The following is a 24,520-nucleotide window of genomic DNA, read 5'->3' as shown; positions in this document are numbered from 1 at the left end:
AGTAATATTCTAATATTTCCAAAAAAACTTTTTTTTTTAAATATATTTCTTAATCCTGGTTTTGCACCCACTATGGCTCAGAAGATGTCTAAACAACAATTAAAAAAAAACTAAGAAGATACGTTTTATGAGAGATTTTGTTTTCGTGATTAAAAGTTAATTTAAAAAATATTTTTTTTTGTGTAATATTTTTTTTTCCCGCAAAGTCCTAATCATAACCTACAACTTTTCCAAAGGTACCAAATCAAACAAAAAATCCCTTCCCAAGATACAGAATTCCATTAAATTTACATACCCATCGCAAAGCCCAATTTGGTTGCAAACTTTAATTAACATCTCAGTTTGAAGTGATTTTTGAATCGTTTTTTAGTATCCTTAGTAAATAAAGTTTCTTGAAAAGAGAACTTTTAACAAATGTTTCATTTTTTAACATTGAAACCTGATTGCAAAAAAATAAGATTTTTCGTTATTTCAAAATCAGTGCATAAATATTAAAACAATTAAGTCATTTCCGATTGGAAATTTAGTTTTCCACTTCGAAACGATTTTTGAAGTTTAAATTGACAAAATTTTCGTTTTTTGCTTCCGAAAATCAAAGTTGATCTTTAAATTGTTTGGAGATGGATTTGAAAACATGGTTCACATTTTTTGGCTGTGATGTTGTTGACCTGCTGGCGTCACCACAGACAAACGGACGTAAAATAATTAATAATTTCATAAATAGTCCCAAAGGCACACTCACATGTGACATTTTACCATTTACCGAAATTTTTGGAAGTGAAAGTGCATATTATTTCAAACAACTGTCAAACCCATTTTAATTAGTAAAAGTACAAGATGGTTATGTCAAAGACATAACTGAAAGTCTTAGGACAATAATAAAGTCAAAAAATGTTAATCTTGCATCGCAAGAAACCAGAAACTCTTCTGTGAACAATGGTTCAGAAAGAACCAAATTTAGTTGAAAACAGTCAAAGTTTGTTTACGCAGGCAATCTAAATTGCGTTGGATTACAGAAGTTTAGTAATTTCCAAGGCACAAAAAATGTCTCGATACATACTGCTGGGAGCTGTAACAAAGAGAATTGGGTTGAATCAAATATTAGGAAAATGCCCTAGTCTTTAAATAAAGACATGGTCCTATATAAAAAATCTGGAAATTACTCACCAATTTAAAAAAAAACCCGATTTAATCCCACCTGGGGTGAGATAGAGCCTTTCTTACTAAAGAATATAACAATGATAGAACTTCTTTCAATTCATAACATTGACTTTGTTTATTTATAACGTCAGCACAAAAGAATATGACGAAAGCAAAGTATTATAAATGATATGTTTTCCAAAAGAAATAAAAAACGCAATTTTCACCAAAAGAATATGTTTAACCGTACATATAATGAATGTGACATTTTCAGAAAACGTTATTTGAGTTGTCTCCTACAAAACCCTTTAAACAGGATCAAGTTTCATTGAAAAGACTGAGGAATTGCAAAGTCCTTTAAAAAATAATTTTGAACTAATTTCACCCCTACTGAAGGATTATTTTTTAATGATTTGGCAATAAATAGCCACTCAAGCCGCAAAAAAATTAATTATCGCAGTGAACAAAAAATATTTACTTCTAACTCAGACCGGACCCTGATATACCATTACACCGGTCATTGTATGCTAGCGATGCATAAAACGAACAGCGACCCAGCAACGTAGCAACATCTAGAAAGAGGAAAGAATCATTAAAACGGAACAAGTTATAGAGCAATGCAATGTTTCTCTTGGGCCATGCTGAGGGTGCCAAATTGCACCCTGTTCATTTAACTTATGATATCACGAAAAAGCATAGCATAAACATTGGACAGATATGCAAAACGGATAGGGCAAAAAAAAACCGAGAAGCTACGATATCTTTCATGTTGAAGGAAACATCGGTAGACAAGCTACTACAAACGAGTATAAGTCGAGCATAACATATATGCGTCAGCATTCTCGCGCCACTATTCGAAGCTCAACTTGACAACTTGGCGACGAAGCGTCGAAAATCGATGCAGTGTGATTTGTTGACGATTTTCCGATTAAAATTCATGCTGAATCGACATATTTACGAAGATGGAAATAACGTCCAGCCTTAAAGTAAAACCTATACCTTTCTTTAGTACACGCAGAAAAATAAGGCATATTTGAATCAACAAAACGTTTTGTTGATTTGAAAATCATGATTTTTGTTGAATCAACGCTAAACGTCAAAGCAGCTTTTTCAAAACAACAAAAGAATTTTGTGGAATTGAAAAAACCAAGGTTTGTTTCAACGCAATTTTTTTGTTGATTATATTCAACAAAAATTTTGTTGATTCAAACCTCGTACAGGCTGATTCTACAAAACATTTTTCTGCGTGTAAGAAAGGCAAAAAGTAAATCGCTCTAAAAATTGATCCGGATTGCCGATAGATGTCAAATTTGTTTCAGATGCTCACTCATGGTCTGTACTATCATTCATAGTACAGACCATGAGTGAGCATCTGAAACAAATTTGACATCTATCGGCAATCCGGGTCAATTTTTAGAGCGATTTACTTTTTGCCTTTCTTACAAAAGAAAGGTATAGGTTTTACTTTAAGGCTGGACGTCATTTCCATCTTCGTAAATATGTCGATTCAGCATGAATTTTAATCGGAAAATCGTCAACAAATCAGAAAGAAGAAAGAAATTTCGGATAAAATTAGAAACGAAAAATGTTGGCGAAGGTCACCAGGTGGGCTTTTACCTTTTTTTAGGGATTTTTTTGTTTATGGTAGGTTAATCAAACGGCTCTAACTCGAGAACCAAATTATGAATCGGGATGAAAATTTGGGAGGTTGTAGAGCTCGAAAAATGCATTTTTTGAGATAAATAAAAGGTATGAAAATGAAAAATTTTGACCATATTTTTATTTGAAAACTGTGTATTTTCTGGAAAAGTCTGGCCACATCCGAAAACAGATGGATATTTCGAAATTTGCGCGGCAACTCGCCCAGGTTCAGCACACTAGCTTTCATCTGCATTTAGAAGAATCGAAATCGGATTTAAGGGAGCTGAGAACGGCGCGACACAAAATTTTGCAAAATTTTACCACATACGAACATCACTCGACCTCCACGGAATTTATTTTCTTAAAATTCGAGGGTTTGAGATAGCCGAGTTCTGTCAAGGTGAATCGATAGAGCGTCGAAAATCGATGCAGTGTGATTTGTTGACGATTTTCCGATTAAAATTCATGCTGAATCGACATATTTACGAAGATGGAAATGACGTCCAGCCTTAAAGTAAAACCTATACCTTTCTTTTGTAAGAAAGGCAAAAAACGTCACTTCCTTATCAAAAAAGGTCACCGATTGCCGAAACCCGGGATTGAACCGGGGACATTTAGATCTTCAGTCTAACGCTCTCCCAACTGAGCTATTTCGGCTGGTTATTTTCATCGTTGCTCGCAGCTCATCGCACTCTTTCGGGCCGAACACGAAGAGATAAATACAACTCACCGCCACCACAGTCAGAACGAAAACATTGCCGGGCCGAGAATGAGGTGAGAACGAGAGAGAGAGCGCGATAATGATAATGACCAGAGAGACTAGGCAGGGTAGAGCGACTTGTGTGACAAAATGTGGCAGCGGAAAAAGGTTTTAACGTGTGTCTTTGTCGGTGTGTTTGTTCGCTCGTGTGTGATCTAGCCAATATGCGGATACAGAGATAAAGGGAAAAGAGGCGTTTCTCAGCAGGCGGTGAGTGTGTAGGTAGAACAGCGAAGTGGTATGAGACTCGAGGAAAGAAGAACAGAAAACAAACACGTGTTTTGGTTTGCTAGATTGCAAAGTGTTCTATTTATAAATAACGTCAGCTGAATCACTTGTTTAATCGCTGTTGTGGGTTTGAATCGAGCATGGGGTTAGGGGTTATCATTTGTCTTGCAGTTGATTGTTCGTGAATAGAGCGTGATACTTACAAGTAGGTGGTATTAATCAGCAATTGAGTCTTCTTCCATCATTTCAGGTAACAACAATGTCTCATCTTCACTATCACGGTAAGTCCTCAAAAAAATTTCCCATACCGGGAATCGAACCCGGGCCTTCTGGGTGAAAGCCAGATATCCTAGCCACTAGACCATATGGGAAGCCGTGTAAATCATTATCGATAAACCTTCGAGGTCAAGGTCGATCACGACAACAGGACAATTGCCTTCCTCTGAATTCAGGGGGTAAGTACGGCCAAGAACATAAACAGTTTGGTGGCCACCTCTTCCTACATCGATCATTCCCTTCCATACATCATGATTCAATTAACGATAATCGTGTTCCTAGAAGTTGCGGTTCTTCCTTCCTTCGCCGTACCCAGTTTTTACTCTTGCGCGCAAAATGAGTAATTTATCGGTCTTTTTAAACTGTACTTCCCAAAGATGGGTGGTGTAGTCTCGTGAAACTCTTTGGTAGATTTTTTTTTGTTGTTGGTTGAGGCAAGCCCTCTAATCTTTTGTCGAGACTTGCTGGACGGTAGCATACCTGGCGATGAACAGGACCACAAATCTTTCGTCGAACGCGGTATCACGACCATCCCCATTGATTAGGAGGTCCTAATTCTACGGTTCAGATGCTCGGTTTTGTTGTTCACTTTTTGCAGCAATTCATAACAAAGGAGACATTTAAATTGGTTGGTTTGAATGGAGCATAGGGTTTTTTTTTTGAAAATTATACACAATGTTTAAGATTTGAATTGATTTTAGTTTTAGGTTAAATCCCTCTTAAAATCAAGTTGGAAGTTCCCTGAAGTTCCAATTTCATATAATCTTATTTCACATTGGATTTGTTCATATCTTTTTAACCTAAATAAAACCCCTTTGATATAAGTTTTAAATAGCTCAGGCAAACAGATGTGAATCTCGTTTTGAAATCTGTCAATCGACAATTTAACGGTCAATTTGAATGATACTCACCAAAGCTATTTTGTATTCACCACAGCACTCGCGTTGACAGTTTCGGTTCGATTTCGATTTTAAAATATGATATTTAAAGGAGCTCAAAGTGGGTTTTTGTTGCTGTTAATATTGCTTCAAAGATATTCGAAATGAAAGATACCTTTTTGCAATTCCGTCGTGAAACTACTTACTTTTCCTGTCATTCTTGAACGATGAAATAGCCTACTTTTCTGTACCAAAAATAAAAGAATCGAATAGCAACACTTTTCAAAATAAATGCTGAAAAGTTCTACTTTTCAGCACTGAAATGGGTGCTGAAAAGTTGAACTTTTCAGCACTTGTTTCGAAAAGTAACACTTTTCATCATTTTTTTGATTTAAACGATTTATTGACAAAATACATGAAAACATGACTTAAAATTTCACTCAAAGGGTGTTTTTTCGGAATTGCAAAAAATGTTGTATGGAGCTCGTTGCAAAACTTGATTTTTTCAGCACTCTTCGTATTTATCCAACTCGGTGAACCTCGTTGGATAAATGTACGACTCGTGCTGAAAAAATCCTCTTTTTGCAACTTGTTGCATAAACTACTATTATGTACCTTTTATTGCATTTTAATATCCAGTCTTCTGTTGAAAAAGAATACCTTCAAAGCCATTTCAATTCCGTGCACGAACTTCGGCAAACGTTCTCAGGGTTTTGGGCAGAAGCTGCGTCGTCGTCAACCTTTTTGTCGTCTTCACCCGCCATTATTGTAGCACAAAGATTGCACACGCCAATTGTGGAAGCCAGTTTTTCTCACGATTCACCTTTCGAGAGCCAGCGAGAGACCCCAAAGATGCATGCAATATGACTCCTGGATAATTCCGTCCGCGAACGAGCCGGGCCCAGGCCACGAAGTGGAGGATCATCCATCGTGGATCGTTTTGGAGACGATCCTCCCCGTTCGTGGTCGTTCCAGAAGCTCAGCGCAGAAGCCTCGGAAGGAAAAATTCGAGAAAAAAAATGACGTCCACGAGGAGGACTGCGGTTGCGCCCATGAAAATTGCCACGGTGTACATATAATTTCCAAGTTCAAAGAGTAATACACATTATGATTTGCCGAGGTTCCCCGGATCAGCAGCCAGGGCCAACCTGAGCCGAGGACGAGGACTAAGAGATGACGACGACGACGCTTTGAACCATACCCAATATGATGTACTGAGTTGGGATAGAACTTACCACGGAATGAAGGACGTAATATTTTTAGCACAAAACTACTTTTTTGAAATAATTTAATTTGATTTGAGGCATCTGACTTCTGATTACTGTGTACTGACTGCTGTCTACTGACTACTGACTACTGACTTCAGATTTCTGACTTTTGACTACTGACTTCTGACTACTGACTACTGAATCCTGTCTTCTGCCTACTAACTTCTGACTTCGACCACTGACTACTGACTACTGACTGCTGACTACTGACTATTGACTTCTGACTTCTGACTTTTGACTCCTGACTTCTGACTCCTGACTTCTGACTACTGACTACTGACTTCTGAATTCTGACTTTTGACTTCTGACTCCTGACTTTTGAGTACTGACTACTGACTACTGTCTTTTTATTTTTTGATTAAAAAATAAAAACGTAAATATTTTTTTTCAAAAGACGTGCCCTCGAACCCGCTCGCTCCCGCCCAAACCCTAATCACTTCGATTTTCGTTAGAGAAGACATCGAAGGTCGCGACGGCCGTGGACCGAACCTGGGTAGCGCATGCCACAAGACAACCGAAGACCCCGCACTGATTAAGTGTGGCCAATATGTGATTTGCTGTAGTTACCGCCGTAAAAGATGCTGCTTCTGCGCGCTTCTGCCGAGGCCGTCGAGACGGGGAGACCGCCGAAGACCAGAAACCGATCAGCCAACGATGATGATTTTACGGTGATCCTCGCGTAACCGGTGTGCCAGCTTGTCGCGCGAGGCAGTTTGACGCTTTGAAGTAAGGGTGTGCAAATTTGTATGACGTGTGGCAAATTGGAACACGAAAAATGTATGGTGTGTGGCAAATGTGCATCGCGTCTTGAATGACCATGTGTCAAGATAGCACAACCGGGACTATTCTGGCCTGGCCTTACCCGAGACTTGGTTCTGGTTCTGGCCGCGCTCGATATGGCTCTTTTGTCGTGTACGAAAAAGGTCTTTCGCGTCCTATGGTTCGGATTCTGACGATGACCACATCATCAACGGCAGCGAACACGTACACACGCACACACACACACACACACACACACGGGGCACATTGAAGGGGTGGTTCAGGTCACGATCGTCTTCTTCTGGGGCCCTTTATTTTGCCCATTCGATGTAATTATAATGACAGTTGGTCCCAGCCAGCGAGAAAGGGCGCGCTGCACGGGCGTTGAGAACGTTTTCGTTTTACGGACCTTCTTGAAGAGCGGAGAGAAAGGGTGTTGTTTGTGCGAAAACACGAGTGTTTTTGTGCGTTTTGTTCCGGAGATAATAAACCAAAGGGAACCCCAACCCGCTCTAATGTTACAGGTTTCTAATGTTCAAGTATCGGTTAATGATTCTCCGAAATGTTTGCCACTTTTCGGAAATATAATGCACACTTAATTATTAGTTCATTTTGGGACTGATTGCAAAGCCAAACATGAAGAGATTTTTCGCATGAAACCAAAGGTTTTAATAGTAGTTTATGCAACAAGTTGCAAAAAAGTGAATTTTTCAGCACGAGTCGTACATTTATGCAACGAGGTTAACCGATTGATCTAAGATTAGTGCTAGTGAAAAAAATAATAATAATTTAACCCAAAAATTACGAACTTGTCGTCACAGTGTCCTGATGCAAACAATGATCGAGCTCGAGCTGTCACAGCCCTGCGAAGTATATTGGCTGACATATCGAGCGGTGAGTCAAAACAATCCAGCTAGAAATCGCCTGACAAAACACTTTTGCTAGAAAGAGACAGAAAACCTGATGCAAACAAACTGCGTTCTTTTCGCGGTGGGTTGATATCAAATTCATAATATTTTTCAACAGTTAAAATTCCTGAAAATAACCTCTTTCGTGACAGATGCGTTCAAATTTCCCAATGTCCCCCCAAAACAAAACAAAAGCAAACAAATTCGATCCCATAAATTGTCACTCGCCGCAGGGTCATCACCAGGGCTGGGATCTCCGACTTCGATTGGGACCCGTTTTTTTTCTGTTGTTCATGCCGTACCAATCCAATCCGATCCAATTCCGGACCAAAGAAGTCGTCGACAGGCGTGCGTGTGCGCTGCTGGCGAATAAAATACAGTTCAACGTCGGCATAAAAAATCGTAACTTCATTTGTCAAATTGACAACGGGCACATTTTTCACAGCGGGTGCACACTGACAGTCACCTCGCGAGCGGGGTTTTTTTTTAATGCTTTCGAGAGAGTGTTTGTGATTTCCCCTTGATGTTGTGTGTGTGTGATGGACCTCCAGCCGGAGACGACGGTGTCCCCGGTGGTTGTCCGGTGGTATCGGAGTACCGTGCCATCGAGTGAAAGGTCACCATAATGTTAAGGTGAAGCCGTTGATCATTTTCGAAGAAAATAATCATTACTATAAAAAATTGTATATTAAATTCAATTTAACGAATTTCAGCACCAAAAGGAATCAGCATGTGCCGGTTGTTGCCTTCTTGAAGCCACTGAAGGAATTTTTGAACTAAATCAATTGTGCTTCAAAATTTATATGATTTTGTGGCACAGTCATTGACGTCCTAGTTGGCAATCATTGATTAATGACGATTTCCATAACATAACAAGCAATGGGATATTCGTTACCAAAAGAAATCAGCATGTGTAGGGCACTATTCTAAACAACTTGTTGAAGGAATTTTGCCAAAATATTGAAAGCGCCGCAAAATTTATGTCTTTGAAGGAAAAATCATGACAATGATCGAAGTCTTCACGTTAACGGTTGGCAAGTCGGTCGTACAAGCCCACTGTAAAAAATATGGGTGAATCAAAAATAGAACAGTTTTCATTTTGACGTGTATGTTTTGCCTGATGAAATCGAGGGCTGTGGAGTTTGATAACCATTCAATCACTCCGGCAGACTTTGATTTCTCAAACAATGATCGAGCTGTCACAGTCCTGCGAAATATTTTGGTACCCTCAGCAAACGTCAAATCATTAAAAATTGCTTGCTGCCGGATCTTTTCCCGGATCTCCCCCGGAAAAAAATGGATATGTTCTGCTTGCAAAAGACAATAGCCACTCTGTGCAATAGCCCTAATGAAAACAAATCCAGCAAAACATTGCAATAGGGCCGAAGCCAAAGTGTAAACAAATGGTACGTTCGTTTCATGACTAGTTCCGCACTGAGTGCCGCCCTCAGAGCTGTCAAAGTGTTGCTTTGAAGAAACTCGCGCTAGTTACGCACGAATTTCGCCGCCATCTTGGAACTGAAATCCAGTGCCGCACTCGATATTTTTTTCATTTTCATGCGACAAATGACGTTCGATTGAACCAAAACTGGCACCGACGAGTGCTAGACTCAGTGCCGCACCGGCTGTTCAAACGAATGTACCAAAAGATTATATCTTGCTCGTTTCTAATGTTAACATCAACTGACGTGAGCAAGATAGACTCTTTGTTAACACTTCGGCTTCGGCTCTTTTACATTGTTTTGCTTGAAATAGTTGCAGCATAGCACAGCATAGCGTCATGTTTTTTCATATTTTTTAGTTTGGCTGACATCGCTAAGTCAGACAAAAACTGATTTTCACATTTGAATCAAAGACTGGAAAATTTGATAACTCAAAAAATAAATTTCAAATTCAATGTCACTTCGTGCCACGGTCCCAGAAAGAGAGACATCTACCGCTCCAGAGGATCGAAACGAAGCAGGCGCGGAACCAAGGTGATGAACGAAAGGTGTACCGTGGAGGAGCGGCGGGCGAAGGAAGAGCGCGCGAAGCCTACTCAAAAACCGATAAACTAATATATCATCGATTGGTTTGTTGAGCCGGGTATGAAATAATCATATTTTATCGACTTTTGCGGTCTTTTGTTTGGCCGCGTCGTCGTCGTCGTCGACGGTCAGCCGGAGTATTCCAATCTCGTTAAGCCCGTGTGACGGTCCATTCGACATAACCTCGAAGGGTCGCCCAGAAGCGTCACTTCTCGTGATAAAAATATCATTTTTCACACAATATCGGGCCGAACAATATGGGCTATTGTTGGAAGTGCGGTCCCGGCATCATAACAGTCATATTTCGTAGCCGCTTTCCCTTCTATCGGTCTAAATTTATTTCAGAAAAGGGACAAGTGGAACGAATTTGAAATGATCTCCAACGATTCAACGTGATGGACAGCAGGTTCATCCATCCTTTGTCGCACCTTCTCAAGTGTATTTCGTTGACGAATGTTACAATGATAGATTTTAGGGTAAAGTGTCCGTTATTGTAGAAGAACTTTGACATGTTTACATAGCAATCCCCGACATAGTTGTGCTCCCCTAAACAGAGCTTCTTGAGCAATGCATCGAGCAAGCTGTGATTCCTCTACCTCTGCTTGACATTCTTGGTAAAAGCAACAGCCGACTTCGTTCAGAGAAAAAGTCATGCGAGGGTCACGTCAGGTTGACATACCGCGCGCGCTCTCTCTCGTGTGACAAGTGAGATGACATTTATCAACCCTGGCTCGAGTGGGGAATCGGTTTTCAATCGGGTTGACCACACCACACCGAGCTGAGTGCATCCAGATGCAATCAATCAAAATCGCCAAGAAGAGTGGACGGTTTTGAAGGTTAGTTTACTTTTCAATACCGCGGCGGCGGACCACGTGTGTCGAACCTTTCCCACAATGGCGGAACGGCTTTTCAATTGGGACCAACAGCAAGAAGAAGTCGTCGCGAAAGGAAACGACTGCGAGAAACACTTTATTATATTATATTTACACTAAATTAAGAAAATTCGTCTTCGAAATGATAAAAAGTGCAATAAAAATAAAATATTGAACATTTATAAAAAGCGTTAACAAGTTTCCTCCCTTTCTGCCAACAAAAAAAAAAAGACCACGGACCAGAAGGTGGACAGAACATCGGCAAGAATCGCCCGGAGCAGGATTCGCCAACAACAAGCGACTGTGTGTGAACGCCGTTTCCCAGGCCGGGGTCCTCGCGGAAGGAAGATGGAACCGCGATTCGGATTGTGCACACCTTCACCTTCTTGTCTGCTGCTATCTTGCTCCGGGGTCGGCGCGACGGCTTTTGGAGGTGGAAAAGGTGCCAACTTCGCAATGCCACTTTTATTCTGGTTCAATAATAAAAAAATAATTCCTTTGAACACAACAGAGTGCCTTTTCTGGGCCGGCTGCGCCAAAGACATCTTAGTTGTACTGTCCGGTTGATATCGTTCGTTTGGTCTTCACCTTTTTCATGTGTTGCCAGGTTAAGGGTCCTGTCACACTGGCTAGGGACGAGTGGTTTTGGAGCGTTAATTTTGCATGCACACCGGAATAGCCTGAAGGGTGTTGGATGGATTTTCTTTTTTGCATGACAAATGTAGCATTCAGTGAAGAATAAATAATGTTTGAGAAGATTAAAATGTGTTACAGAAAAAACAGAAGTAAAAATTAAAAAGTTGAAAGTATATTTTGAGAATTTGGAAAATTTTGAAATTTTTTAGAATTTTAAGAATTTTGAGAATTTTGAGAATTTTAAGAATTTTGAAAATTTTGAGAATTTTGAGAATTTTGAGAATTCTGAGAATTCTGAGAATTTTGAGAATTTTGAGAATTTTGAGAAATTTGAGAATTTTGAGAATTTTGAGAATCTTGAGAATTTTGAGAAATTGAGAATTTTGAGAATTATGAGAATTTTGAAAATTTTGAGAATTTTGAGAATTTTGAAAATTTTGAGTATTTTGAGAATTTTGAGAATTTTGAGAATTTTGAGAATTTTGAAAATTTTGAGAATTTTGAGAATTTTGAGAAATTTGAAAGTTTTGAGACTTTTGAGAATTTTGAGAATTTTGAGAAGTTTGAGAAGTTTGAGAATTTTGAGAATTTTGAGAATTTTGAAAATTTTGAAAATTTTGAGAATTTTGAGAATTTTGAGAATTTTGAGAATTTTGAGAATTTTGAGAATTTTGAGAATTTTGAGAATTTTGAGAATTTTGAGAATTTTGAAAATTTTGAAAATTTTGAGAATTTTGAGAATTTTGAGTATTATGAGTATTTTGAAAAGTTTGAGAATTATGAGAATTTGTTCTAGTTTATAAATGCACGGTCTATAAGCTTATCTAAATAGTCTTCAAATCAAACTAATAAATTTATATTCAAAACATTTTTTTTAAATTTTTTTGATTTTTTTTGATTTTTTTGACTTTTTTGAATTTTTTAATTTTGAGAATTTTTTGAATTTTTGAATTTTTTGAATTATTTTTTTTTGAATTTTTTAGAATTTTTTGAATGTTTTGAATGTTTTGAATTTTTTGAATTTTTTTTTTGTATTTTTTGAATTTTTTGAATTTTTTTTTGAATTTTTTTTTTTGAATTTTAATTTTTTTTGAACTTTTGTTTTTTTTTTGAATTTTGAGAAAAATTTGAATTTTGAGAATTTTTAGAATTTTGAGAATTTTGTAAATTTTGAGAATTTTGAGAATTTTAATAATTTTGAGAATTTTAAGAATTTTGACAATTTTGAGAATTTTGAGAATTTTGAGAATTTTGAGAATTTTGAGAATTTTGAGAATTTTGAGAATTTTGAGAATTTTGAGAATTTTGAGAATTTTGAGAATTTTGAGAATTTTGAGAATTTTGAGAATTTAGAGAATTTTGAAAATTTTGAGAATTTTGAGTACTTTGAAAATTTTGAGAATTTTGAGAATTTTGAGAATTTGAAGAATTTTAAGAATTTTGAGAATTTTAAGACTTTTGAGAATTTTGAGAAATTTGAGAATTTTGAGAATTTTGAGAAATTTGAGAATTTTGAGAAATTTGAGAATTTTGAGAAATTTGAGAATTTTGAGAATTTAAAGAATTTGAGAATTTTGAGAATTTTGAGAATTTTGAGAATTTTGAGAATTTTAAGAATGGTAAGCATTTCTAGAATTTTTAGAATTTGTAATTTTTTAAGAATTTTGAGAATTTAGGGAATTTTGAGAATTTTGAGAATTATGAGAATTATGAGAATTATGAGTATTATGAGTATGTTGAAAAGTTTGAGGATTATGAGAATTTGTTTTTATTTGTAAATGCACAGTCTTTAAGCTAATCTAAATAGTCTTCTAATCAAACTAATAAATTTATATTCAAAACAAAACAATTTAATATTTTCATCTCTTCTTTCAAACTAATACAAACTTCCTCCACTTGGACAATCCCTTTAGTAACTAGATTTATTGAGGCGCAAAATTGATGTATTTAAGACCAAGTCGCGCCGCCGGTTTCCCCATCTTCCTCCCCGAGGTTCACTCCACGTGGTCCATCATTTCGGCACCCCTTTTGCCGCGCGCGCGCGTTGAGGACCGTTTCAAAATAAGCTCCCAAGAAGCGAACCTAATTGAAATCGACACTAAGCCCAACCACGGAGGTGCGCACACCGAAGTAGGCCTCTCTGAATGCGTACTCTGCGCGTCGAGGCCTACCGCGAGACTACCAGATTTGTGTGTGCGCGCGCGCGTACTCACACCTTCCACGTTATCGCGAAACCTTGGCCAAGGTACGAGGAAAGTGTACGCGCGCGCGGCGAAAGTGATAACTCACTTTTGGTCGACAAGCGCGCAACACTAACTACCCCTTAAGCGAAAAAAAGGTTATGAAGAAGAAGAAGTGAACAGAAAAACTCCAAAGAGAGCATCACCAGAGAGTTAAGGGAAGTGAATAAATTATGCACTAATTGAATAATCGAAATTTATGAAGAGTCGGCGTGCGTATCTTCGGGGGGTGTGTAACACAAAAGCCAAATGGAAAACTGAATTCTGTATCCAGGTGATGGCTGTTTCCGCTGTCCCCCGGAGGGCGAAAGTCCTAAATATTGTCCCAAATGAGGTGTGTGCTGCTCGTCGGATATGCTGGGAACTTCGGTTGGCTGGGTCAGTGGGAAATTGGTTTAAATTGTAAAAAGTTGAGATTGTTGGTTTGATGAAAGTTAATTAAAATTTTACTAATGTTCTAGAAAAGGCGTTTCGCATCTGGCGCGACTCTCGCACGTAAACAAAAAGATCCGGTCTTTTGAGGTTAGGCAAAAAATCACCCTTTTTTGTATCAACAAAAATCTTTTTCTTGGCATAACTTTTTAAATACTTAACTAAACAGAATAAAATTTAATAGGGTCTTAGGGGACCCCAAAACGAACAGAATAAGGTGGATCCGGCCAAAATCGGTTCAGTCAGTTCTGAGATAATCGTGTGGAAAAAAATCGTGTCTAGACACATCCCCACAGACATTTGTTCAGAATTTGATTCTGAGTCGATAGGTGTACGTGAAGGTATATCTAGGAGGTGTATTCAAGAAGTTCAATTTTCGAGTGATTTTATAGCCTTGCCTCAGTGAGGTGAGGAAGGCAAACTAGAAGTACGAAAAAAAAGTATACAACATATGCTAAAATTCTGAACTACCTTTTGTATGTAATATTTAAAAATTATTTGGCACAAAAAATCTCCAAAAGTTATAAAAGAGTTTGATCATCACATGAATATTTCTTGGAATGAAGAAATTTGTTGATGGATAAATCATCCAAACTTATGTTTTTCAAAAAACCATCCTGGAAATTCTTGAAATTCTTAAAATTCTTAAAATTCTTAAAATTCTTAAAATTCTCAAAATCCTCAAAATTCGCAAAATTCGCAAAATTCTCAAAATTTTCAAAATTTTCAAAATTCTCAAAATTCTCAAAATTCTCAAAATTCTCAAAATTCTCAAAATTCTCAAAATTCTCAAAGTTTAAAAATTCTCAAAATTCTCAAAATTCTCAAAATTCTCAAAATTCTCAAAATTCTCAAAATTCTCAAAATTCTCAAAATTCTCAAAATTCTCAAAATTCTCAAAATTCTCAAAATTCTCAAAATTCTCAAAATTCTCAAAATTCTCAAAATTCTCAAAATTCTCAAAATTCTCAAAATTCTCAAAATTCTCAAAATTCTCAAAATTCTCAAAATTCTCAAAATTCTCAAAATTCTCAAAATTCTCAAAATTCTCATAATTCTCAAAATTCTCAAAATTTTCAAAATTCTCAAAATTTCCAAAATTCTCAAAATTCTCAAATTTCTCAAAATTCTCAAAATTCTCAAAATTCCCAAAATTCTCAAAATTCTCAAAATTCTCAAAATTCTCAAAATTCTCAAAATTCTCAAAATTCTCAAAATTCTCAAAATTCTCAAAATTCTCAAATTTCTCAAATTTCTCAAAATTCTCAAAATTTTTAACATCTTAAATTTAAAAATTCTGAAATCTCAAAAAAATTCAAAACGTTTTTGAAATTCTTGATACTTAAATTATTTCAAATACTTTAGATTTTGTGAACTCTTTGAAACCTAAAATGTTTCAAAATCAGTGTTGGAATTCGAGCGAGAAGAAGGAAAGCATTTCTCGCTCGCGAGCGAGGGAGAGAACTTGTATTACCTTTCTCTTCTCGCTCGCACTCGCATTTTCGTTCGCGTTCTCGCTCTCGCCGCGAGCGCTCGCGAGCGCCTCGTGCTAGCCGTTCGTCCCAAGCTAGCAATTTGTTCTTCAAGCTTATGAATACGAACCGGGCGATGGTATAGAGGTGTAACTTCAATCGTTGCGTTGTGTTGTTTTTTTTTCGTTTCTGACACGTTCAACTTCTCGCGAACGGGAAATTCTGGCTCGCGAGAAAGCCCGTTCGCGAACGGAGGAGAGCACGGGAAATCGGTGAGTTCCTCTCGGCAGCTCGAGACTCGCGGCGAGAACTCGAGAGAGAGAGATTTTTCTCGCGAGAGTGCGATAAATACCAACACTGTTCAAAATTCTTAATTTTTTTTATAAAATTAGACTAAAAATTCATAAAATTCTAATATTTGTGATCTTTTAAAAAGAAATTATGTTTTTAAGATTCTTAGAAGCCTCAAAACTTTCAAAGTTCTCAAAATTTTCAAAGTTCCCAACATTTTTAACATTTTTAATTTTTTTTCAATTTCAAAAAAAATCTTGAAATCTCTGAAGTGTAGAAATATTTTGGTGTTTTTGATTAAAAAAAAATTACATTTTTAATTCCTCAGTTTTTTTTTTAAATATTTTTTCTTATAATTTAAAAGAGCGAGTTGTGGCGCTATAACCACGGCAAATAGTGTCCAGGGCATTCATGAAATACAATGTCCCATCCCAGAGGGTCCCGGAGTACCAAACCTTCTTAGCATGGTGCTCCCAACGAATACAACCAAATCTCGGAGCGTATGGTGGTGTGTTCCCACGCTTCTTCCTCCCCTGTCGATTCAGAATTGTGTTGTTGTTCGAACACTCAGTGCTCAAACTCAACCCAATTACGAATTATCTCTGCGATATGGCTTTACGCAGTAGGCCTGGCCGCTTTCACGCTTGTGATGTTTAATGCATTCCAATGCAATGGCGCACTACAAATGTTAATAAATGACAAGAAGAGTGCTAGGCGTCATCTAACCTAAGGCACTCTCCAGGATCCCTTCGAAAGATTGGCTGCGCTAGGGTCTGATTAGATTAGATTAGATTAGATATTTTTTCTTATAATTTAAAGATTCTCCAATTTTTAAGGTTCTTGAAATTTAAAGATTCTCAATTTTTTTAAATTAATAAAATTTTGGAAATTTCAGAAATTTTATGCAATCTTTAAATTCTTGAGAAATTGTAGAAATTCTTTTAATTCTTAAAATTGCCAAAATTCTTGAAAAAAGTGTTAACGAGTCTTGTCGTTTTTGAAGTACTTACTTGAAATACTTAAAATCTTAGAATACTTGAAACATTTGACTTGATTTTCTGAAACCTGAAAATCTGAAATTCGAATTATAAACAAAACAATATCTTCTTTTTCTTGTTTTCTCACTTTTAACATCAAATTCGGGTTCTGCGACCCCATTTGAATCAAATTAGACTTGAAGTTAAAGTTTCAAAAGATGAAATTGAACATCCTTTACCACTTGGAGTCAAAATCTCGATCTTGCTATTAGCCATTACATCACTTAACCAATGTTTTTTTTTAGGTATGTTGTTATTATATGATGATTTGGTTTTAAATATTTATTTATTTTTTTGATTATTTTTTGTGTGGCACACCACATTTCGCTAAGTCCGGCCATATTAAATTGCCATGAGTTTCCAATTCAAAAGTAATTCAAATGTCCCGAAGATAAATAGGAAATCGCTGCTCATAAATAAACCATCAACCCTCCTTTTTCCAAATTGTCCTTCAGTCCCACACGGTGAAATGCAATTTTCCACACAAAACGTGCGGAACACCTTCCCTGGAATTGCACCGACACACAACTGCAACTGCGCGCGCGGCCACGATGCATCTGCCGGCCAGGATATTTCCCAATCTTATTAATTCATCAGCGGTCGCAGCAATTTGCATACGGCCATTTGTCATACCACACTCTTTGGGCCTTCGTTGGTCGCCGGTCCCCGCGCGCCGCAATAAAAAGGGGGCGTCTCCCTGTTGCCAGCTATTACAAAACTGTTTCGCCCGTGTTCCATAAATTATGCAACAAAATTAGACCGCCGTCGTCCACCGTCACTAATAATGGTGAAGGCTCCGAGGATGGGACCTCAGGTCGACCTCGCCTACTACGCCGCCACCTTGCAAAGCCAAAGCCCCCGCCGATACAATCGCGTCCTTTTTCGTCGTCGTCCTGCGACGAGGCCTGCTGCGATATCGCGGGGAACCGGAACATGTAAATGCAGACTTCCTTTATTCCTCGCTGCCATGACACATGACACTTTCCGACACACCAAGGCCTGCTACTGCAGGGGCGCAGGTTGGTGTATAGAGTTGCATTTCTAAAGTCATCGCTCTTCATAAATGTGTTTCACCATAGTGATGCCCCCCACCCTCCCCCTTCGGTGTCCTTTTTGGCGTGTGTTACATGCCCCCCCCCCGCCCTGCATGACAGCAGCAACGCTGTGACGACGACAACGTTACACAAAGTTGGTACTTTTCGTTCGTTGCACGGTGTGCTTCGCAAATGAATAAGAACGTCCTTCTTTTGTGCATAAATTATTCGCGCACATACATTTATACGGTACGGGGGTTAGGGGGGAGGACACTTGGGAGACACGAACGGGGGGACGACAGGACAGTATTTTGTGTTGCCTTTTTGTACGACACGAGGGAACCCGAGGACGTGGGGACTTGACTGTTTTGTAATGTAACAGAGCTGCTGGGAGGAACGATCGATGTCCTTTCTTGCATTGTTAGAGTGTAAATAAATAAGCGGGTTTTAAATTGCTGCCATTACGGACATGTCAGTTGCTGCTCTGGGGTAGGAAACGATGAGTGTCACACACAGTGGCGCAGGCGACGGTTGAGTCGATATCGGTTGGGAGTACAAGTTGTACTAAAAACAGTTTCATTAAATTATGAAATTGTTATTAGTTTACTTCCCGGAAATTTCAAACAAAGTCAAAAACTTTTTTCAACAACGTAACAAATGATAGTTTATATTCTGCTTAGGCCGTTACAAAAAAAATTCAGATAAATCATCACATTCGAGTGCTGAGACAAAATTTTAGTAAGACTGGAGTGGGATATCATTTCATTATATTTTTTTCAATTTTTCATATCATTTTCTCAGTGTAGTCCTTATCAATACTTACAATTTTGCAGAAGACACCAAATCGATCATAAAATTCCTTCAAAAGATATATATTTTTGAATTTTCACATATCATTTTTGTATGGACAGCTGCCAAATTTGTATGGAAAATTAAATGGACAAACAAATGATGCAAAATGGCTTCTTTGGGCATACCGAAGGCACCAAAAAATTTCAGCCGGATCAAAAAATACAAAAAAATCGAATGACCGAAATCTCATAGAATTTTTCATTAGTGACAAAAGATAAAAACAACAACATCGTTTTTTTATGTAAATAGTCGTAATTTTTATTTTTGTAACTAAAAAACTAAATCAAATTTCAAAAACAAAAAATCGTGTTTGTCTGAGAGTTTTCGTCCCAAATTTAGGCAAAATTGGTCGTTTGTCAGTTTGCTATGCGAGTCGCAATTTTTCAAACTAGAATTGTCTGTTTTTCATTTTTAGCGTAAAATATCACCATGAAAATTTAGGAAACCATTTTTTAAGAATTTAATAAGCTTTCTGTAATATTAATCTTCAAGAGTTTCGACATGTATGTAACCCCTTAAATCGATTTGGATTTAGTAATAATTATTGGAATGCACTTTGTCCATGATTCCTTTAATTCAAATCGGCAATTTTGCATGTTTTGCTCCTCAAAGCAAGTATATCTGTACAAATTTAGGGGCTATCCATACAAAAGTGCATTGAACATTTTCAAAGTGTGCATCTTAAGTTTGGATTTTGTGATCGAATTATTCCTATTTATTTTGAAATTATTTAAATTTTTGAAATTTTTGGAATTTTTGATATTCTTGAAATCCTTTAAATTTTTAATTTTTTTAAAATTCTTAATATTCTTGAAATTCTTAAAATTCTTGAAATTCTTGAAATTCTTGAAATTTTTAAATTTTTTGAAATTCTTAAAATTCTCAAAATTCTTAAAACTCTTAAAATTCTTGAAATTCTTGAAATTCTTTAAATTCTTTAAATTCTTGAAATTCTTGAAATTCTTGAAATTCTTGAAATTCTTGAAATTCTTGAAATTCTTGAAATTCTTGAAATTCTTGAAATTCTTGAAATTCTTGAAATTCTTGAAATTCTTGAAATTCTTGAAATTCTTGAAATTTTTAAAATTCTTGAAATTCTTGAAATTCTTGAAATTCTTGAAATTCTTGAAATTCTGGAAATTCTGGAAATTTTTGAAATTCTTGAAATTCTTAAAATTCTTGAAATTTTTGAAATTTTTAAAATTCTTAGAATTCTCAAAAATTTTTGAAATTCTTAAATTCTTGAAATTCTTGAAATTCTTGAAATTCTTGAAATTCTTGAAATTCTTGAAATTCTTGAAATTCTTGAAATTCATAAAATTCTTGAAATTCTCGAAATTTTTGAAATTCTTGAAATTTTTGAAAATTATGAAATTCTTGAAATTCTTGAAATTCTTGAAATTTTTGAATTTGTTAAAATTTTTAAAATTCTTGAAATTTTTAAAAATTTTAAAATTTTTAGAATTCTCAAAATTCTTAAAAATCTTGAAACTCTTGAAATTCTTGAAATTCTTGAAATTCTTGAAATTCTTGAAATTCTGGAAATTCTTCAAATTCTTGAAATTCTTGAAATTCTTGAAATTCTTGAAATTCTTGAAATTCTTGAAATTCTTGAAATTCTTGAAATTCTTGAAATTCTTGAAATTCTTGAAATTCTTGAAATTAGTGAAATTTTTGAAATTCTTGTAATCTTCAAATTCTAGAAATCCATGGATTTTATGATCGATTTATAACAACAAATTTTACTCACTATTAAAAAAAATTGAGACAAAAATTGTGTGTCTCAATAAAAATATCCCCATGATATTTTTTTTGTTTTATTACAAGTACTTCTCAATTAATTAAAAAAATAATATTTCCTTCAAGTTGAATGATTATTATTACAAGTAGTCAAGCAATTTATTGATCTTCACACTGCTTTTGACCATTGACCTACCAAATATCAACAAAACAATATTTATCCAATACATTTCAAATTTCCCGAGAAATCGCGGCAAATTTTCAATGGTTTGGTTTTTAATGTTATTTTTGAAATTATTTTTCAAGGCAAAAATGTATTCTATATTAAAGAGCATTTTTTATGAATTACACAATTTTGCTCGCATATGCATGCTTAAGTGTAATTAAATAGTAGATTATGCAATAAGCTGCAAAAAGAACGGTTTCTCAGCACGAGTCGTACATAAATGTGACAAAATCAAGTTTTGCAACGAGTTGCTTATAACATATTTTGCAATCCCGAAAAGTGCTTTTGAATGGAATTTTATGTCAAACATCCATGGATCTGAAAGGCATCATTCCCGTTCGGCCATTTGGCGACCATGTTTGTTTTAGAAACATTCAAAACTTGGTTCAAAATGTATCAGTCAAAAAATGGTTTTCTTTGTGTTGTTTGTTGCATTTTAAATATCGTGATTATTTCTTCACCTCAAGTTACTATTTCTGAACCTTGAATTCTGAACCATCATTGACATTAATTTCCCCAAGAACGAAGGACGCCATCTACGACCTTACGTAAATTCAGCGTTCATAACAAAAAATACTTCCCATCTGCTCTAACCTTCCATCGGTTGAGGAAGTAAAATGTCGGTCCCGGCCTTGGTTGTTAGGCCGTTAAGTCATTCCAGGTGTAGGAGTCGTCTCCATGCCATAAGTACAAACAACACACCAAACCAAGCCTACTCCGGTGGAATCGCTGGCGGCGGTTGGACTCGCAATCCAAAGGTCGTCAGTTCAAACACTGGGGTGGAAGGTTCCTTGGAGTAGAAAGAGGTTTGGGTGCTCTCTCCATTCAAGCCTTCGGACTCCTAGGTTCGAGCAGAAACTTGCAATAGAGACCACAAAAGATCCGGGGGGTCGTTAATGTGGATGGTTTGATTTTTATTTTTTTGAACAAAAAATACTGAAAAATGTTACTTTTCAATACTAGTGCTGAAAAGTTCAACTTTTCGGCACCCATTTCGGTTATTTTCATGTATTTTGTCAATAAATCGTTTAAATCAAAACAATGTTGAAAAGTGTAACTTTTTGAAACAAGTGCTGAAAAGTTCAACTTTTCAGCAACCATTTGAGTGCTGAAAAGTAGAACTTTTCAGCATTTATTTTGAAAAGTGTTGCTATTCGATTCTGTTATTTTTGGTACAGAAAAGTAGGCTATTTCGTCGTTCAAGAATGACAGGAAAAGTGAGTAGTTTCACGACGGAATTGCAAAAAAAAAACATTTTTTCGACCATTGACAGTGTACTTAGCTTCAATTACCTTCAATGAATTTTATATCGACGCTGTCGCTATCTCCGGATTTTGAGGATATGTGAAGGTCAAATGGTGATCCACGACAGCTAGCACGACAGCGACGATATTTGGGTTTGCGGCCCAGTTCACTCACCAATTATCAAACCTAATAATAACATTTTTTTTGTTTCAAATATCAAATCCTTCCTCTTTTTCCATCTCACATGTCCCACTGACACTTCCATTCTACTGTCACTGATGAATAAGGTTGAAAAAGAAGCAAATAAAAACACATTTTATCAATCTGTCTTTCATTTGTCCAATTCAAGTGTCCCCCTTCTGTTCCTCCTCGCTCCAGCTTGAATCCCGTGGTTTGACCACCGCAAAATAAGGCTTGACACCACGCGGACGGAGATGACGACCCGGGACGACGTTGACGACGTGTATGTTCTACAACATAATGGCTTTTTCATCGTCCAGAACGTCGTCCAAAGTGCCAAAGCAAAGCGTGTTCTCGGTTCTGGTGGGTTCTGCATGCAGATTTTTTATTATTATTATTTCATACAGTTTTGCTGCTCCTCATTTTACCGTGCATGGAGTCCCACCACATCAGGAAGGGGGAGGGAGAGAGGGGCGTTGTTATTCGCACGCCACCAACAGTTGTTTTGTGATACAAATTAAATCGTGAACCCCTTTTTATTCCGATGGGACCAACTTTGGCCGCGGCGACCCGAGGGGATGTGGTGGAGGCACTGTTTTGTGAGCGCATGTTTTAGGCCGTGTTGACGCAGAGTATGTGTGCAGGCTCTGACTGACTGCGCTGTATTTAGAGTGTAGAGTTTTTCAATATTTGTCATGTCACGTCGCGTTCTGGGCGGCCCTTTTTCGCAAAACCTCACTGAACAGAGTCAGGTGAAGTAATGTTTTTCATAAAAACAATGTAAAATGTAAAATGTAAAATGTAAAATGTAAAATGTAAAATGTAAAATGTAAAATGTAAAATGTAAAATGTAAAATGTAAAATGTAAAATGTAAAATGTAAAATGTAAAATGTAAAATGTAAAATGTAAAATGTAAAATGTAAAATGTAAAATGTAAAATGTAAAATGTAAATGTAAAATGTAAAATGTAAAATGTAAAATGTAAAATGTAAAATGTAAAATGTAAAATGTAAAATGTAAAATGTAAAATGTAAAATGTAAAATGTAAAATGTAAAATGTAAAATGTAAAATGTAAAATGTAAAATGTAAAATGTAAAATGTAAAATGTAAAATGTAAAATGTAAAATGTAAAATGTAAAATGTAAAATGTAAAATGTAAAATGTAAAATGTAAAATGTAAAATGTAAAATGTAAAATGTAAAATGTAAAATGTAAAATGTAAAATGTAAAATGTAAAATGTAAAATGTAAAATGTAAAATGTAAAATGTAAAATGTAAAATGTAAAATGTAAAATGTAAAATGTAAAATGTAAAATGTAAAATGTAAAATGTAAAATGTAAAATGTGAAATGTAAAATGTAAAATGTAAAATGTAAAATTTAATGTATTTTTTTCCTGAAATTCAAAGCATTTCAGTTTAAAAATCGCACAAATCGGAACAAGTACATCAATCGGCACTGGTGGTGGTGGCAGTAAGGACACACTTGGGTGGGTGGCCGCGGACATCACCACCACCACCGATGGTTCCAGGACATTACATTGTTGTGCGCGCAATACAAGTGGCATAAAGGGTCAAATCGTGTACGAGGGAAGGGAGGGATGAATGGATGGATGGTGCTCCCTCTATTGTTTAGTGGCCCCGTTTTTATTTATCTGCTGTATGTTTTGTTGTTTTGTGGAGTGTGTACACAATTCCAGCGAATATTTAACAGTTTGACAAAAACGAGCCCATGGCATGTGTAGAAAAGTAAACGAAGTGCCACTTTGGACAAAAGAGCTCACATTTTTTTCGGCCTTGTTTGGGTAAAAAAATTGTTACATGGAAAACGTGTGTGTGTGGCGTTTTATTTGAAAGGTTGGCAACTCAATTGAAATGCTGTTTTGACCTGTTTTGCTTTAAGATAAAAAGAAAAAAAAAAGATTTTTTAAATTGCAAATTATAAACGATAAAACAACGTTAAAAAAGATAAATGTTTCAGCAACCTCAGAACGACAATCAAAATGAAAGACATTTTTGAAGGAAACGTCTTAACGTCCTCTACAACTTCCAAAGCAGCCTATCACATTACATCGTTTCGTAAGACCAAAAAAGCCGTGTGTCGTTGGCAGAACATCCTCTCAAGCCGCACGTATTCACGGTTGACAATCCTTCGATTCAACGACGAATCTTTTCACAATTTCTGTCAGTTGATCCTATTCTTCTGCTTCTGCTCCGGCAGCTGACAATCGAGGACATTCGTTTAAAACCCCTTTGAAAGATGGCCGCCTTTGCGTCATACCCCTCTGCAAACCGGTTCCAGATCAAAGGATTCGCGCCCCAATTTGTCCCTGCTCGGGCGAACAAAGGCGAAACAAAGCGAAAATCGGTGAATTATG

At 36.4% G+C, this 24,520-nt stretch overlaps 2 non-coding genes across 2 annotated transcripts; both read right to left on the bottom strand.

Annotated features, from left to right (window-relative positions):
- Window positions 1-3,365: 3,365 nt before the first annotated feature.
- Window positions 3,366-3,438, bottom strand: Trnaf-gaa (transfer RNA phenylalanine (anticodon GAA)). The gene has a single exon. It is a non-coding gene; the product is annotated as a tRNA-Phe (tRNA).
- Window positions 3,439-4,068: 630 nt separating this feature from the next.
- On the bottom strand, window positions 4,069-4,140 carry Trnae-uuc (transfer RNA glutamic acid (anticodon UUC)). The gene has a single exon. It is a non-coding gene; the product is annotated as a tRNA-Glu (tRNA).
- Between the last annotated feature and the right edge of the window lie 20,380 nt (window positions 4,141-24,520).

The sequence above is a fragment of the Culex pipiens genome, chromosome 3, assembly GCF_016801865.2.
Source record: "Culex pipiens pallens isolate TS chromosome 3, TS_CPP_V2, whole genome shotgun sequence".
Taxonomy (NCBI): domain Eukaryota; kingdom Metazoa; phylum Arthropoda; class Insecta; order Diptera; family Culicidae; genus Culex; species Culex pipiens.
Note: the sequence above shows the minus strand (reverse complement) of the source record. Positions and strands in the feature narration are given on the sequence as shown.